The sequence below is a fragment of the Argentina silus genome, assembly GCF_951799395.1.
Source record: "Argentina silus genome assembly, chromosome: 18".
Classification (NCBI taxonomy): domain Eukaryota; kingdom Metazoa; phylum Chordata; class Actinopteri; order Argentiniformes; family Argentinidae; genus Argentina; species Argentina silus.
In genome coordinates, this window is record NC_139672.1 from 1,657,125 (window position 1) to 1,674,819 (window position 17,695).

Consider the following 17,695-nt stretch of genomic DNA (forward strand, 5'->3'; position numbering starts at 1 on the left):
CTTTTTTTCATTGCATTGCCATATAATCAATTGGTCATTGATGCGTCACGAATAACGACAATGCGTCGAAAATTAAAGAAATGTAAACATGAATTATGTTATTACTGTCTAAGCATCGCAAAGCTGTATGCGTAAAGGCGTCTGACGTCACAGTGGCTTGCCTGAAACAAAGGAATTAGAGAAACATGTGCTTACAGGGGCGTCGAACCTCCTTCTCCCGCTGATGGAGCAAAGTTGCTACAGTGACAAAGACAAGCTCCGCGCTCATGGGCAATTTATATGAGGCAACTGTGCTGCGAGTATCTAAGTAGTCGTCGTGCATGGATAAAATGCAATGTTTCAAACAGATCTGATGAATTCACCTACTTTGAAAAAGTGTGCGTTAGGGAGTTCTTTTGACACAAAGCGAAAATCTACAGTCAAGCGTCAATCAGCAGACAGCCGTGTGTTCTTTAGTAATGAGCCTGTTGTCAAAACGGCAGAAAAAAATGTTCACAAACGAAATTTTGTTTCTACACTTAAAATGAACAAAGAAAAAATTTGTTAGCCTGATATAAGTCATGTTCATGACGATGCAAATGTAACGAGATTTCGAACTGTTCTGTTGCACACGTTGGGACTCATTTTATTTTTCTACAAAAATCCTTTGCCATGACGGGAATCGAACCGGGGCCTCCCTGCGTGACAAGGCAGATGCCTATCCGCTAGACCATTTGGGAAGACTTGATATGTACACACTAAGATATCTAAGTGTCATTTCGATGAGGTCTGTAGCAGAGGCCATAGAGCACAGCAAACAAATAATCATGTGTTTAAATATCCTTGTCGTTTTGAAAAATTACCATTGTCACCTGCACAGGAATGCCATGCGGCCAACATTGAAGAAATGTGCTTCTCAAATCTGTCATTAACACTGTTTTCCACACGCTTTTTTCATTGCATTGCCATATAATCAATTGGTCATTGATGCGTCACGAATAACGACAATGCGTCGAAAATTAAAGAAATGTAAACATGAATTATGTTATTACTGTCTAAGCATCGCAAAGCTGTATGCGTAAAGGCGTCTGACGTCACAGTGGCTTGCCTGAAACAAAGGAATTAGAGAAACATGTGCTTACAGGGGCGTCGAACCTCCTTCTCCCGCTGATGGAGCAAAGTTGCTACAGTGACAAAGACAAGCTCCGCGCTCATGGGCAATTTATATGAGGCAACTGTGCTGCGAGTATCTAAGTAGTCGTCGTGCATGGATAAAATGCAATGTTTCAAACAGATCTGATGAATTCACCTACTTTGAAAAAGTGTGCGTTAGGGAGTTCTTTTGACACAAAGCGAAAATCTACAGTCAAGCGTCAATCAGCAGACAGCCGTGTGTTCTTTAGTAATGAGCCTGTTGTCAAAACGGCAGAAAAAAATGTTCACAAACGAAATATTGTTTCTACACTTAAAATGAACAAAGAAAAAATTAGCTAGCCTGATATAAGTCATGTTCATGACGATGCAAATGTAACGAGATTTCGAACTGTTCTGTTGCACACGTTGGGACTCATTTTATTTTTCTACAAAAATCCTTTGCCATGACGGGAATCGAACCCGGGCCGCCCTGCGTGACAAGGCAGATGCCTATCCGCTAGACCATTTGGGAAGACTTGATATGTACACCCTAAGATATCTAAGTGTCATTTCGATGAGGTCTGTAGCAGAGGCCATAGAGCACAGCAAACAAATAATCATGTGTTTAAATATCCTTGTCGTTTTGAAAAATTACCATTGTCACCTGCACAGGAATGCCCTGCAGCCAACATTGAAGAAATGTGCTTCTCAAATCTGTCATTAACACTGTTTTCCACACGCTTTTTTCATTGCATTGCCATATAATCAATTGGTCATTGATGCGTCACGAATAACGACAATGCGTCGAAAATTAAAGAAATGTAAACATGAATTATGTTATTACTGTCTAAGCATCGCAAAGCTGTATGCGTAAAGGCGTCTGACGTCACAGTGGCTTGCCTGAAACAAAGGAATTAGAGAAACATGTGCTTACAGGGGCGTCGAACCGCCTTCTCCCGCTGATGGAGCAAAGTTGCTACAGTGACAAAGACAAGCTCCGCGCTCATGGGCAATTTATATGGGGCAACTGTGCTGCGAGTATCTAAGCAGTCGTCGTGCATGGATAAAATGCAATGTTTCAAACAGATCTGATGAATTCACCTACTTTGAAAAAGTGTGCGTTAGGAAGTTCTTTTGACACAAAGCGAAAATCTACAGTCAAGCGTCAATCAGCAGACAGCCGTGTGTTCTTTAGTCATGAGCCTGTTGTCAAAACGGCAGAAAAAAATGTTCACAAACGAAATATTGTTTCTACACTTAAAATGAACAAAGAAAAAATTAGCTAGCCTGATATAAGTCATGTTCATGACGATGCAAATGTAACGAGATTTCGAACTGTTCTGTTGCACACGTTGGGACTCATTTTATTTTTCTACAAAGATCATTTGCCATGACGGGAATCGAACCCGGGCCGCCCTGCGTGACAAGGCAGATTCCTATCCGCTAGACCATTTGGGAAGACTTGATATGTACACCCTAAGATATCTAAGTGTCATTTCGATGAGGTCTGTAGCAGAGGCCATAGAGCACAGCAAACAAATAATCATGTGTTTAAATATCCTTGTCGTTTTGAAAAATTACCATTGTCACCTGCACAGGAATGCCATGCGGCCAACATTGAAGAAATGTGCTTCTCAAATCTGTCATTAACACTGTTTTCCACACGCTTTTTTCATTGCATTGCCATATAATCAATTGGTCATTGATGCGTCACGAATAACGACAATGCGTCGAAAATTAAAGAAATGTAAACATGAATTATGTTATTACTGTCTAAGCATCGCAAAGCTGTATGCGTAAAGGCGTCTGACGTCACAGTGGCGTGCCTGAAACAAAGGAATTAGAGAAACATGTGCTTACAGGGGCGTCGAACCGCCTTCTCCCGCTGATGGAGCAAAGTTGCTACAGTGACAAAGACAAGCTCCGCGCTCATGGGCAATTTATATGAGGCAACTGTGCTGCGAGTATCTAAGTAGTCGTCGTGCATGGATAAAATGCAATGTTTCAAACAGATCTGATGAATTCACCTACTTTGAAAAAGTGTGCGTTAGGGAGTTCTTTTGACACAAAGCGAAAATCTACAGTCAAGCGTCAATCAGCAGACAGCCGTGTGTTCTTTAGTAATGAACCTGTTGTCAAAACGGCAGAATTTTTTTTTCACAAACGAAATATTGTTTCTACACTTAAAATGAACAAAGAAAAAATTAGCTAGCCTGATATAAGTCATGTTCATGACGATGCAAATGTAACGAGATTTCGAACTGTTCTGTTGCACACGTTGGGACTCATTTTATTTTTCTACAAAAATCATTTGCCATGACGGGAATCGAACCCGGGCCGCCCTGCGTGACAAGGCAGATTCCTATCCGCTAGACCATTTGGGAAGACTTGATATGTACACCCTAAGATATCTAAGTGTCATTTCGATGAGGTCTGTAGCAGAGGCCATAGAGCACAGCAAACAAATAATCATGTGTTTAAATATCCTTGTCGTTTTGAAAAATTACCATTGTCACCTGCACAGGAATGCCATGCGGCCAACATTGAAGAAATGTGCTTCTCAAATCTGTCATTAACACTGTTTTCCACACGCTTTTTTCATTGCATTGCCATATAATCAATTGGTCATTGATGCGTCACGAATAACGACAATGCGTCGAAAATTAAAGAAATGTAAACATGAATTATGTTATTACTGTCTAAGCATCGCAAAGCTGTATGCGTAAAGGCGTCTGACGTCACAGTGGCTTGCCTGAAACAAAGGAATTAGAGAAACATGTGCTTATAGGGGCGTCGAAGCGACTTCTCCCGCTGATGGAGGAAAGTTGCGACAGTGACAAAGACAAGCTCCGCGCTCATGGGCAATGTATATGGGGCAACTGTGCTGCGAATATCTAAGCAGTCGTCGTGCATGGATAAAATGCAATGTTTCAAACAGATCTGATGAATTCACCTACTTTGAAAAAGTGTGCGTTAGGAAGTTCTTTTGACACAAAGCGAAATTCTACAGTCAAGCGTCAATCAGCAGACAGCCGTGTGTTCTTTAGTCATGAGCCTGTTGTCAAAACGGCAGAAAAAAATGGTCACAAACGAAATATTGTTTCTACACTTAAAATGAACAAAGAAAAAATTAGCTAGCCTGATATAAGTCATGTTCATGACGATGCAAATGTAACGAGATTTCGAACTGTTCTGTTGCACACGTTGGGACTCATTTTATTTTTCTACAAAAAACACTTGCCATGACGGGAATCGAACCCGAGCCGCCCTGCGTTACAAGGTAGATGCCTATCCGCTAGACCATTTGGGAAAACTTGATATGTACACCCTAAGATATCTAAGTGTCATTTCGATGAGGTCTGTAGCAGAGGCCATAGAGCACATCAAACAAATAATCATGTGTTTAAATATCCTTGTCGTTTTGAAAAATTACCATTGTCACCTGCACAGGAATGCCATGCGGCCAACATTGAAGAAATGTGCTTCTCAAATCTGTCATTAACACTGTTTTCCACACGCTTTTTTCATTGCATTGCCATATAATCAATTGGTCATTGATGCGTCACGAATAACGACAATGCGTCGAAAATTAAAGAAATGTAAACATGAATTATGTTATTACTGTCTAAGCATCGCAAAGCTGTATGCGTAAAGGCGTCTGACGTCACAGTGGCTTGCCTGAAACAAAGGAATCAGAGAAACATGTGCTTACAGGGGCGTCGAAGCGCCTTCTCCCGCTGATGGAGCAAAGATGCGACAGTGACAAAGACAAGCTCCGCGCTCATGGGCAATGTATATGGGGCAACTGTGCTGCGAGTATCTAAGCAGTCGTCGTGCATGGATAAAATGCAATGTTTCAAACAGATCTGATGAATTCACCTACTTTGAAAAAGTGTGCGTTAGGAAGTTCTTTTGACACAAAGCGAAAATCTACAGTCAAGCGTCAATCAGCAGACAGCCGTGTGTTCTTTAGTCATGAGCCTCTTGTCAAAACGGCAGAAAAAAATGGTCACAAACGAAATATTGTTTCTACACTTAAAATGAACAAAGAAAAAATGAGCTAGCCTGATATAAGTCATGTTCATGACGATGCAAATGTAACGAGATTTCGAACTGTTCTGTTGCACACGTTGGGACTCATTTTATTTTTCTACAAAAAACATTTGCCATGACGGGAATCGAACCCGGGCCTCCCTGCGTTACAAGGTAGATGCCTATCCGCTAGACCATTTGGGAAGACTTGATAGGTACACCCTAAGATATCTAAGTGTCATTTCGATGAGGTCTGTAGCAGAGGCCATAGAGCACAGCAAACAAATAATCATGTGTTTAAATATCCTTGTCGTTTTGAAAAATTACCATTGTCACCTGCACAGGAATGCCCTGCGGCCAACATTGAAGAAATGTGCTTCTCAAATCTGTCATTAACACTGTTTTCCACACGCTTTTTTCATTGCATTGCCATATAATCAATTGGTCATTGATGCGTCACGAATAACGACAATGCGTCGAAAATTAAAGAAATGTAAACATGAATTATGTTATTACTGTCTAAGCATCGCAAAGCTGTATGCGTAAAGGCGTCTGACGTCACAGTGGCTTGCCTGAAACAAAGGAATTAGAGAAACATGTGCTTACAAGGGCGTCGAACCGCCTTCTCCCGCTGATGGAGCAAAGTTGCTACAGTGACAAAGACAAGCTCCGCGCTCATGGGCAATTTATATGAGGCAACTGTGCTGCGAGTATCTAAGTAGTCGTCGTGCATGGATAAAATGCAATGTTTCAAACAGATCTGATGAATTCACCTACTTTAAAAAAGTGTGCGTTCGGGAGTTCTTTTGACACAAAGCGAAAATCTACAGTCAAGCGTCAATCAGCAGACAGCCGTGTGTTCTTTAGTCATGAGCCTGTTGTCAAAACGGCAGAAAAAAATGTTCACAAACGAAATATTGTTTCTACACTTAAAATGAACAAAGAAAAAATTAGCTAGCCTGATATAAGTCATGTTCATGACGATGCAAATGTAACGAGATTTCGAACTGTTCTGTTGCACACGTTGGGACTCATTTTATTTTTCTACAAAAATCCTTTGCCATGACGGGAATCGAACCCGGGCCGCCCTGCCTTACAAGGCAGATTCCTATCCGCTAGACCATTTGGGAAGAATTGATATGTACACCCTAAGATATCTAAGTGTCATTTCGATGAGGTCTGTAGCAGAGGCCATAGAGCACATCAAACAAATAATCATGTGTTTAAATATCCTTGTCGTTTTGAAAAATTACCATTGTCACCTGCACAGGAATGCCATGCGGCCAACATTGAAGAAATGTGCTTCTCAAATCTGTCATTAACACTGTTTTCCACACGCTTTTTTCATTGCATTGCCATATAATCAATTGGTCATTGATGCGTCACGAATAACGACAATGCGTCGAAAATTAAAGAAATGTAAACATGAATTATGTTATTACTGTCTAAGCATCGCAAAGCTGTATGCGTAAAGGCGTCTGACCTCACAGTGGCGTGCCTGAAACAAAGGAATTAGAGAAACATGTGCTTACAGGGGCGTCGAACCGCCTTCTCCCGCTGATGGAGCAAAGTTGCTACAGTGACAAAGACAAGCTCCGCGCTCATGGGCAATTTATATGAGGCAACTGTGCTGCGAGTATCTAAGTAGTCGTCGTGCATGGATAAAATGCAATGTTTCAAACAGATCTGATGAATTCACCTACTTTGAAAAAGTGTGCGTTAGGGAGTTCTTTTGACACAAAGCGAAAATCTACAGTCAAGCGTCAATCAGCAGACAGCCGTGTGTTCTTTAGTAATGAACCTGTTGTCAAAACGGCAGAATTTTTTTTTCACAAACGAAATATTGTTTCTACACTTAAAATGAACAAAGAAAAAATTAGCTAGCCTGATATAAGTCATGTTCATGACGATGCAAATGTAACGAGATTTCGAACTGTTCTGTTGCACACGTTGGGACTCATTTTATTTTTCTACAAAAATCATTTGCCATGACGGGAATCGAACCCGGGCCGCCCTGCGTGACAAGGCAGATTCCTTTCCGCTAGACCATTTGGGAAGACTTGATATGTACACCCTAAGATATCTAAGTGTCATTTCGATGAGGTCTGTAGCAGAGGCCATAGAGCACAGCAAACAAATAATCATGTGTTTAAATATCCTTGTCGTTTTGAAAAATTACCTTTGTCACCTGCACAGGAATGCCATGCGGCCAACATTGAAGAAATGTGCTTCTCAAATCTGTCATTAACACTGTTTTCCACACGCTTTTTTCATTGCATTGCCATATAATCAATTGGTCATTGATGCGTCACGAATAACGACAATGCGTCGAAAATTAAAGAAATGTAAACATGAATTATGTTATTACTGTCTAAGCATCGCAAAGCTGTATGCGTAAAGGCGTCTGACGTCAGAGTGGCTTGCCTGAAACAAAGGAATTAGAGAAACATGTGCTTACAGGGGCGTCGAACCGCCTTCTCCCGCTGATGGAGCAAAGTTGCTACAGTGACAAAGACAAGCTCCGCGCTCATGGGCAATTTATATGAGGCAACTGTGCTGCGAGTATCTAAGTAGTCGTCGTGCATGGATAAAATGCAATGTTTCAAACAGATCTGATGAATTCACCTACTTTGAAAAAGTGTGCGTTAGGGAGTTCTTTTGACACAAAGCGAAAATCTACAGTCAAGCGTCAATCAGCAGACAGCCGTGTGTTCTTTAGTCATGAGCCTGTTGTCAAAACGGCAGAAAAAAATGTTCACAAACGAAATATTGTTTCTACACTTAAAATGAACAAAGAAAAAATTAGCTAGCCTGATATAAGTCATGTTCATGACGATGCAAATGTAACGAGATTTCGAACTGTTCTGTTGCACACGTTGGGACTCATTTTATTTTTCTACAAAAAACATTTGCCATGACGGGAATCGAACCCGGGCCGCCCTGCGTTACAAGGTAGATGCCTATCCGCTAGACCAATTGGGAAGACTTCATATGTACACCCTAAGATATCTAAGTGTCATTTCGATGAGGTCTGTAGCAGAGGCCATAGAGCACAGCAAACAAATAATCATGTGTTTAAATATCCTTGTCGTTTTGAAAAATTACCATTGTCACCTGCACAGGAATGCCATGCGGCCAACATTGAAGAAATGTGCTTCTCAAATCTGTCATTAACACTGTTTTCCACACGCTTTTTTCATTGCATTGCCATATAATCAATTGGTCATTGATGCGTCACGAATAACGACAATGCGTCGAAAATTAAAGAAATGTAAACATGAATTATGTTATTACTGTCTAAGCATCGCAAAGCTGTATGCGTAAAGGCGTCTGACGTCACAGTGGCTTGCCTGAAAGAAAGGAATCAGAGAAACATGTGCTTACAGGGGCGTCGAAGCGCCTTCTCCCGCTGATGGAGCAAAGTTGCTACAGTGACAAAGACAAGCTCCGCGCTCATGGGCAATGTATATGGGGCAACTGTGCTGCGAGTATCTAAGCAGTCGTCGTGCTTGGATAAAATGCAATGTTTCAAACAGTTCTGATGAATTCACCTACTTTGAAAAAGTGTGCGTTAGGAAGTTCTTTTGACACAAAGCGAAAATCTACAGTCAAGCGTCAATCAGCAGACAGCCGTGTGTTCTTTAGTCATGAGCCTGTTGTCAAAACGGCAGAAAAAAATGGTCACAAACGAAATATTGTTTCTACACTTAAAATGAACAAAGAAAAAATGAGCTAGCCTGATATAAGTCATGTTCATGACGATGCAAATGTAACGAGATTTCGAACTGTTCTGTTGCACACGTTGGGACTCATTTTATTTTTCTACAAAAATCCTTTGCCATGACGGGAATCGAACCCGGGCCGCCTTGCGTTACAAGGCAGATTCCTATCCGCTAGACCATTTGGGAAGACTTGATATGTACACCCTAAGATATCTAAGTGTCATTTCGATGAGGTCTGTAGCAGAGGCCATAGAGCACAGCAAACAAATAATCATGTGTTTAAATATCCTTGTCGTTTTGAAAAATTACCTTTGTCACCTGCACAGGAATGCCATGCGGCCAACATTGAAGAAATGTGCTTCTCAAATCTGTCATTAACACTGTTTTCCACACGCTTTTTTCATTGCATTGCCATATAATCAATTGGTCATTGATGCGTCACGAATAACGACAATGCGTCGAAAATTAAAGAAATGTAAACATGAATTATGTTATTACTGTCTAAGCATCGCAAAGCTGTATGCGTAAAGGCGTCTGACGTCACAGTGGCTTGCCTGAAACAAAGGAATTAGAGAAACATGTGCTTACAGGGGCGTCGAACCGCCTTCTCCCGCTGATGGAGCAAAGTTGCTACAGTGACAAAGACAAGCTCCGCGCTCATGGGCAATTTATATGACGCAACTGTGCTGCGAGTATCTAAGTAGTCGTCGTGCATGGATAAAATGCAATGTTTCAAACAGATCTGATGAATTCACCTACTTTGAAAAAGTGTGCGTTAGAGAGTTCTTTTGACACAAAGCGAAAATCTACAGTCAAGCGTCAATCAGCAGACAGCCGTGTGTTCTTTAGTCATGAGCCTGTTGTCAAAACGGCAGAAAAAAATGTTCACAAACGAAATATTGTTTCTACACTTAAAATGAACAAAGAAAAAATTAGCTAGCCTGATATAAGTCATGTTCATGACGATGCAAATGTAACGAGATTTCGAACTGTTCTGTTGCACACGTTGGGACTCATTTTATTTTTCTACAAAAATCATTTGCCATGACGGGAATCGAACCCGGGCCACCCTGCGTTACAAGGCAGATTCCTATCCGCTAGACCATTTGGGAAGACTTGATATGTACACCCTAAGATATCTAAGTGTCATTTCGATGAGGTCTGTAGCAGAGGCCATAGAGCACAGCAAACAAATAATCATGTGTTTAAATATCCTTGTCGTTTTGAAAAATTACCATTGTCACCTGCACAGGAATGCCATGCGGCCAACATTGAAGAAATGTGCTTCTCAAATCTGTCATTAACACTGTTTTCCACACGCTTTTTTCATTGCATTGCCATATAATCAATTGGTCATTGATGCGTCACGAATAACGACAATGCGTCGAAAATTAAAGAAATGTAAACATGAATTATGTTATTACTGTCTAAGCATCGCAAAGCTGTATGCGTAAAGGCGTCTGACGTCACAGTGGCTTGCCTGAAACAAAGGAATCAGAGAAACATGTGCTTACAGGGGCGTCGAAGCGCCTTCTCCCGCTGATGGAGCAAAGTTGCGACAGTGACAAAGACAAGCTCCGCGCTCATGGGCAATGTATATGGGGCAACTGTGCTGCGAGTATCTAAGCAGTCGTCGTGGATGGATAAAATGCAATGTTTCAAACAGATCTGATGAATTCACCTACTTTGAAAAAGTGTGCGTTAGGAAGTTCTTTTGACACAAAGCGAAAATCTACAGTCAAGCGTCAATCAGCAGACAGCCGTGTGTTCTTTAGTCATGAGCCTGTTGTCAAAACGGCAGAAAAAAATGGTCACAAACGAAATATTGTTTCTACACTTAAAATGAACAAAGAAAAAATGAGCTAGCCTGATATAAGTCATGTTCATGACGATGCAAATGTAACGAGATTTCGAACTGTTCTGTTGCACACGTTGGGACTCATTTTATTTTTCTACAAAAAACATTTGCCATGACGAGAATCGAACCAGGGCCGCCCTGCGTTACAAGGTAGATGCCTATCCGCTAGACCATTTGGGAAGACTTGATATGTACACCCTAAGATATCTAAGTGTCATTTCGATGAGGTCTGTAGCAGAGGCCATAGAGCACAGCAATCAGAGAAACATGTGCTTACAGGGGCGTCGAAGCGCCTTCTCACGCTGATGGAGCAAAGTTGCGACAGTGACAAAGACAAGCACCGCGCTCATGGGCAATGTATATGGGGCAACTGTGCTGCGAGTATCTAAGCAGTCGTCGTGGATGTATAAAATGCAATGTTTCAAACAGATCTGATGAATTCACCTACTTTGAAAAAGTGTGCGTTAGGAAGTTCTTTTGACACAAAGCGAAAATCTACAGTCAAGCGTCAATCAGCAGACAGCCGTGTGTTCTTTAGTCATGAGCCTGTTGTCAAAACGGCAGAAAAAAATGGTCACAAACGAAATATTGTTTCTACACTTAAAATGAACAAAGAAAAAATGAGCTAGCCTGATATAAGTCATGTTCATGACGATGCAAATGTAACGAGATTTCGAACTGTTCTGTTGCACACGTTGGGACTCATTTTATTTATCTACAAAAAACACTTGCCATGACGGGAATCGAACCCGGGCCGCCCTGCGTTACAAGGTAGATGCCTATCCGCTAGACCATTTGGGAAAACTTGATATGTACACCCTAAGATATCTAAGTGTCATTTCGATGAGGTCTGTAGCAGAGGCCATAGAGCACAGCAAACAAATAAACATGTGTTTAAATATCCTTGTCGTTTTGAAAAATTACCATTGTCACCTGCACAGGAATGCCATGCGGCCAACATTGAAGAAATGTGCTTCTCAAATCTGTCATTAACACTGTTTTCCACACGCTTTTTTCATTGCATTGCCATATAATCAATTGGTCATTGATGCGTCACGAATAACGACAATGCGTCGAAAATTAAAGAAATGTAAACATGAATTATGTTATTACTGTCTAAGCATCGCAAAGCTGTATGCGTAAAGGCGTCTGACGTCACAGTGGCTTGCCTGAAACAAAGGAATCAGAGAAACATGTGCTTACAGGGGCGTCGAAGCGCCTTCTCCCGCTGATGGAGCAAAGTTGCGACAGTGACAAAGACAAGCTCCGCGCTCATGGGCAATGTATATGGGGCAACTGTGCTGCGAGTATCTAAGCAGTCGTCGTGGATGGATAAAATGCAATGTTTCAAACAGATCTGATGAATTCACCTACTTTGAAAAAGTGTGCGTTAGGAAGTTCTTTTGACACAAAGCGAAAATCTACAGTCAAGCGTCAATCAGCAGACAGCCGTGTGTTCTTTAGTCATGAGCCTGTTGTCAAAACGGCAGAAAAAAATGGTCACAAACGAAATATTGTTTCTACACTTAAAATGAACAAAGAAAAAATGAGCTAGCCTGATATAAGTCATGTTCATGACGATGCAAATGTAACGAGATTTCGAACTGTTCTGTTGCACACGTTGGGACTCATTTTATTTTTCTACAAAAAACATTTGCCATGACGAGAATCGAACCAGGGCCGCCCTGCGTTACAAGGTAGATGCCTATCCGCTAGACCATTTGGGAAGACTTGATATGTACACCCTAAGATATCTAAGTGTCATTTCGATGAGGTCTGTAGCAGAGGCCATAGAGCACAGCAAACAAATAATCATGTGTTTAAATATCCTTGTCGTTTTGAAAAATTACCATTGTCACCTGCACAGGAATGCCATGCGGACAACATTGAAGAAATGTGCTTCTCAAATCTGTCATTAACACTGTTTTCCACACGCTTTTTTCATTGCATTGCCATATAATCAATTGGTCATTGATGCATCACGAATAAAGACAATGCGTCGAAAATTAAAGAAATGTAAACATGAATTATGTTATTACTGTCTAAGCATCGCAAAGCTGTATGCGTAAAGGCGTCTGACGTCACAGTGGCTTGCCTGAAACAAAGGAATTAGAGAAACATGTGCTTACAGGGGCGTCGAACCGCATTCTCCCGCTGATGGAGCAAAGTTGCTACAGTGACAAAGACAAGCTCCACGCTCATGGGCAATTTATATGGGGCAACTGTGCTGCGAGTATCTAAGCAGTCGTCGTGCATGGATAAAATGCAATGTTTCAAACAGATCTGATGAATTCACCTACTTTGAAAAAGTGTGCGTTAGGAAGTTCTTTTGACACAAAGCGAAAATCTACAGTCAAGCGTCAATCAGCAGACAGCCGTGTGTTCTTTAGTCATGAGCCTGTTGTCAAAACGGCAGAAAAAAATGGTCACAAACGAAATATTGTTTCTACACTTAAAATGAACAAAGAAAAAATGAGCTAGCCTGATATAAGTCATGTTCATGACGATGCAAATGTAACGAGATTTCGAACTGTTCTGTTGCACACGTTGGGACTCATTTTATTTTTCTACAAAAAACATTTGCCATGACGAGAATCGAACCAGGGCCGCCCTGCGTTACAAGGTAGATGCCTATCCGCTAGACCATTTGGGAAGACTTGATATGTACACCCTAAGATATCTAAGTGTCATTTCGATGAGGTCTGTAGCAGAGGCCATAGAGCACAGCAAACAAATAATCATGTGTTTAAATATCCTTGTCGTTTTGAAAAATTACCATTGTCACCTGCACAGGAATGCCATGCGGCCAACATTGAAGAAATGTGCTTCTCAAATCTGTCATTAACACTGTTTTCCACACGCTTTTTTCATTGCATTGCCATATAATCAATTGGTCATTGATGCGTCACGAATAACGACAATGCGTCGAAAATTAAAGAAATGTAAACATGAATTATGTTATTACTGTCTAAGCATCGCAAAGCTGTATGCGTAAAGGCGTCTGACGTCACAGTGGCTTGCCTGAAACAAAGGAATTAGAGAAACATGTGCTTACAGGGGCGTCGAACCGCCTTCTCCCGCTGATGGAGCAAAGTTGCTACAGTGACAAAGACAAGCTCCGCGCTCATGGGCAATGTATATGGGGCAACTGTGCTGCGAGTATCTAAGCAGTCGTCGTGGATGGATAAAATGCAATGTTTCAAACAGATCTGATGAATTCACCTACTTTGAAAAAGTGTGCGTTAGGAAGTTCTTTTGACACAAAGCGAAAATCTACAGTCAAGCGTCAATCAGCAGACAGCCGTGTGTTCTTTAGTCATGAGCCTGTTGTCAAAACGGCAGAAAAAAATGGTCACAAACGAAATATTGTTTCTACACTTAAAATGAACAAAGAAAAAATGAGCTAGCCTGATATAAGTCATGTTCATGACGATGCAAATGTAACGAGATTTCGAACTGTTCTGTTGCACACGTTGGGACTCATTTTATTTTTCTACAAAAAACATTTGCCATGACGAGAATCGAACCAGGGCCGCCCTGCGTTACAAGGTAGATGCCTATCCGCTAGACCATTTGGGAAGACTTGATATGTACACCCTAAGATATCTAAGTGTCATTTCGATGAGGTCTGTAGCAGAGGCCATAGAGCACAGCAAACAAATAATCATGTGTTTAAATATCCTTGTCGTTTTGAAAAATTACCATTGTCACCTGCACAGGAATGCCATGCGGACAACATTGAAGAAATGTGCTTCTCAAATCTGTCATTAACACTGTTTTCCACACGCTTTTTTCATTGCATTGCCATATAATCAATTGGTCATTGATGCATCACGAATAAAGACAATGCGTCGAAAATTAAAGAAATGTAAACATGAATTATATTATTACTGTCTAAGCATCGCAAAGCTGTATGCGTAAAGGCGTCTGACGTCACAGTGGCTTGCCTGAAACAAAGGAATTAGAGAAACATGTGCTTACAGGGGCGTCGAACCGCATTCTCCCGCTGATGGAGCAAAGTTGCTACAGTGACAAAGACAAGCTCCACGCTCATGGGCAATTTATATGGGGCAACTGTGCTGCGAGTATCTAAGCAGTCGTCGTGCATGGATAAAATGCAATGTTTCAAACAGATCTGATGAATTCACCTACTTTGAAAAAGTGTGCGTTAGGAAGTTCTTTTGACACAAAGCGAAAATCTACAGTCAAGCGTCAATCAGCAGACAGCCGTGTGTTCTTTAGTCATGAGCCTGTTGTCAAAACGGCAGAAAAAAATGGTCACAAACGAAATATTGTTTCTACACTTAAAATGAACAAAGAAAAAATGAGCTAGCCTGATATAAGTCATGTTCATGACGATGCAAATGTAACGAGATTTCGAACTGTTCTGTTGCACACGTTGGGACTCATTTTATTTTTCTACAAAAAACATTTGCCATGACGAGAATCGAACCAGGGCCGCCCTGCGTTACAAGGTAGATGCCTATCCGCTAGACCATTTGGGAAGACTTGATATGTACACCCTAAGATATCTAAGTGTCATTTCGATGAGGTCTGTAGCAGAGGCCATAGAGCACAGCAAACAAATAATCATGTGTTTAAATATCCTTGTCGTTTTGAAAAATTACCATTGTCACCTGCACAGGAATGCCATGCGGCCAACATTGAAGAAATGTGCTTCTCAAATCTGTCATTAACACTGTTTTCCACACGCTTTTTTCATTGCATTGCCATATAATCAATTGGTCATTGATGCGTCACGAATAACGACAATGCGTCGAAAATTAAAGAAATGTAAACATGAATTATGTTATTACTGTCTAAGCATCGCAAAGCTGTATGCGTAAAGGCGTCTGACGTCACAGTGGCTTGCCTGAAACAAAGGAATTAGAGAAACATGTGCTTACAGGGGCGTCGAACCGCCTTCTCCCGCTGATGGAGCAAAGTTGCTACAGTGACAAAGACAAGCTCCGCGCTCATGGGCAATTTATATGAGGCAACTGTGCTGCGAGTATCTAAGTAGTCGTCGTGCATGGATAAAATGCAATGTTTCAAACAGATCTGATGAATTCACCTACTTTGAAAAAGTGTGCGTTAGGGAGTTCTTTTGACACAAAGCGAAAATCGACAGTCAAGCGTCAATCAGCAGACAGCCGTGTGTTCTTTAGTCATGAGCCTGTTGTCAAAACGGCAGAAAAAAATGTTCACAAACGAAATATTGTTTCTACACTTAAAATGAACAAAGAAAAAATGAGCTAGCCTGATATAAGTCATGTTCATGACGATGCAAATGTAACGAGATTTCGAACTGTTCTGTTGCACACGTTGGGACTCATTTTATTTTTCTACAAAAATCATTTGCCATGAAGGGAATCGAACCCGGGCCGCCCTGCGTGACAAGGCAGATTCCTATCCGCTAGACCATTTGGGAAGACTTGATATGTACACCCTAAGATATCTAAGTGTCATTTCGATGAGGTCTGTAGCAGAGGCCATAGAGCACAGCAAACAAATAATCATGTGTTTAAATATCCTTGTCGTTTTGAAAAATTACCATTGTCACCTGCACAGGAATGCCATGCGGCCAACATTGAAGAAATGTGCTTCTCAAATCTGTCATTAACACTGTTTTCCACACGCTTTTTTCATTGCATTGCCATATAATCAATTGGTCATTGATGCGTCACGAATAAAGACAATGCGTCGAAAATTAAAGAAATGTAAACATGAATTATGTTATTACTGTCTAAGCATCGCAAAGCTGTATGCGTAAAGGCGTCTGACGTCACAGTGGCTTGCCTGAAACAAAGGAATTAGAGAAACATGTGCTTACAGGGGCGTCGAACCGCATTCTCCCGCTGATGGAGCAAAGTTGCTACAGTGACAAAGACAAGCTCCACGCTCATGGGCAATTTATATGGGGCAACTGTGCTGCGAGTATCTAAGCAGTCGTCGTGCATGGATAAAATGCAATGTTTCAAACAGATCTGATGAATTCACCTACTTTGAAAAAGTGTGCGTTAGGAAGTTCTTTTGACACAAAGCGAAAATCTACAGTCAAGCGTCAATCAGCAGACAGCCGTGTGTTCTTTAGTCATGAGCCTGTTGTCAAAACGGCAGAAAAAAATGGTCACAAACGAAATATTGTTTCTACACTTAAAATGAACAAAGAAAAAATGAGCTAGCCTGATATAAGTCATGTTCATGACGATGCAAATGTAACGAGATTTCGAACTGTTCTGTTGCACACGTTGGGACTCATTTTATTTTTCTACAAAAAACATTTGCCATGACGAGAATCGAACCAGGGCCGCCCTGCGTTACAAGGTAGATGCCTATCCGCTAGACCATTTGGGAAGACTTGATATGTACACCCTAAGATATCTAAGTGTCATTTCGATGAGGTCTGTAGCAGAGGCCATAGAGCACAGCAAACAAATAATCATGTGTTTAAATATCCTTGTCGTTTTGAAAAATTACCATTGTCACCTGCACAGGAATGCCATGCGGCCAACATTGAAGAAATGTGCTTCTCAAATCTGTCATTAACACTGTTTTCCACACGCTTTTTTCATTGCATTGCCATATAATCAATTGGTCATTGATGCGTCACGAATAACGACAATGCGTCGAAAATTAAAGAAATGTAAACATGAATTATGTTATTACTGTCTAAGCATCGCAAAGCTGTATGCGTAAAGGCGTCTGACGTCACAGTGGCTTGCCTGAAACAAAGGAATTAGAGAAACATGTGCTTACAGGGGCGTCGAACCGCCTTCTCCCGCTGATGGAGCAAAGTTGCTACAGTGACAAAGACAAGCTCCGCGCTCATGGGCAATTTATATGAGGCAACTGTGCTGCGAGTATCTAAGTAGTCGTCGTGCATGGATAAAATGCAATGTTTCAAACAGATCTGATGAATTCACCTACTTTGAAAAAGTGTGCGTTAGGGAGTTCTTTTGACACAAAG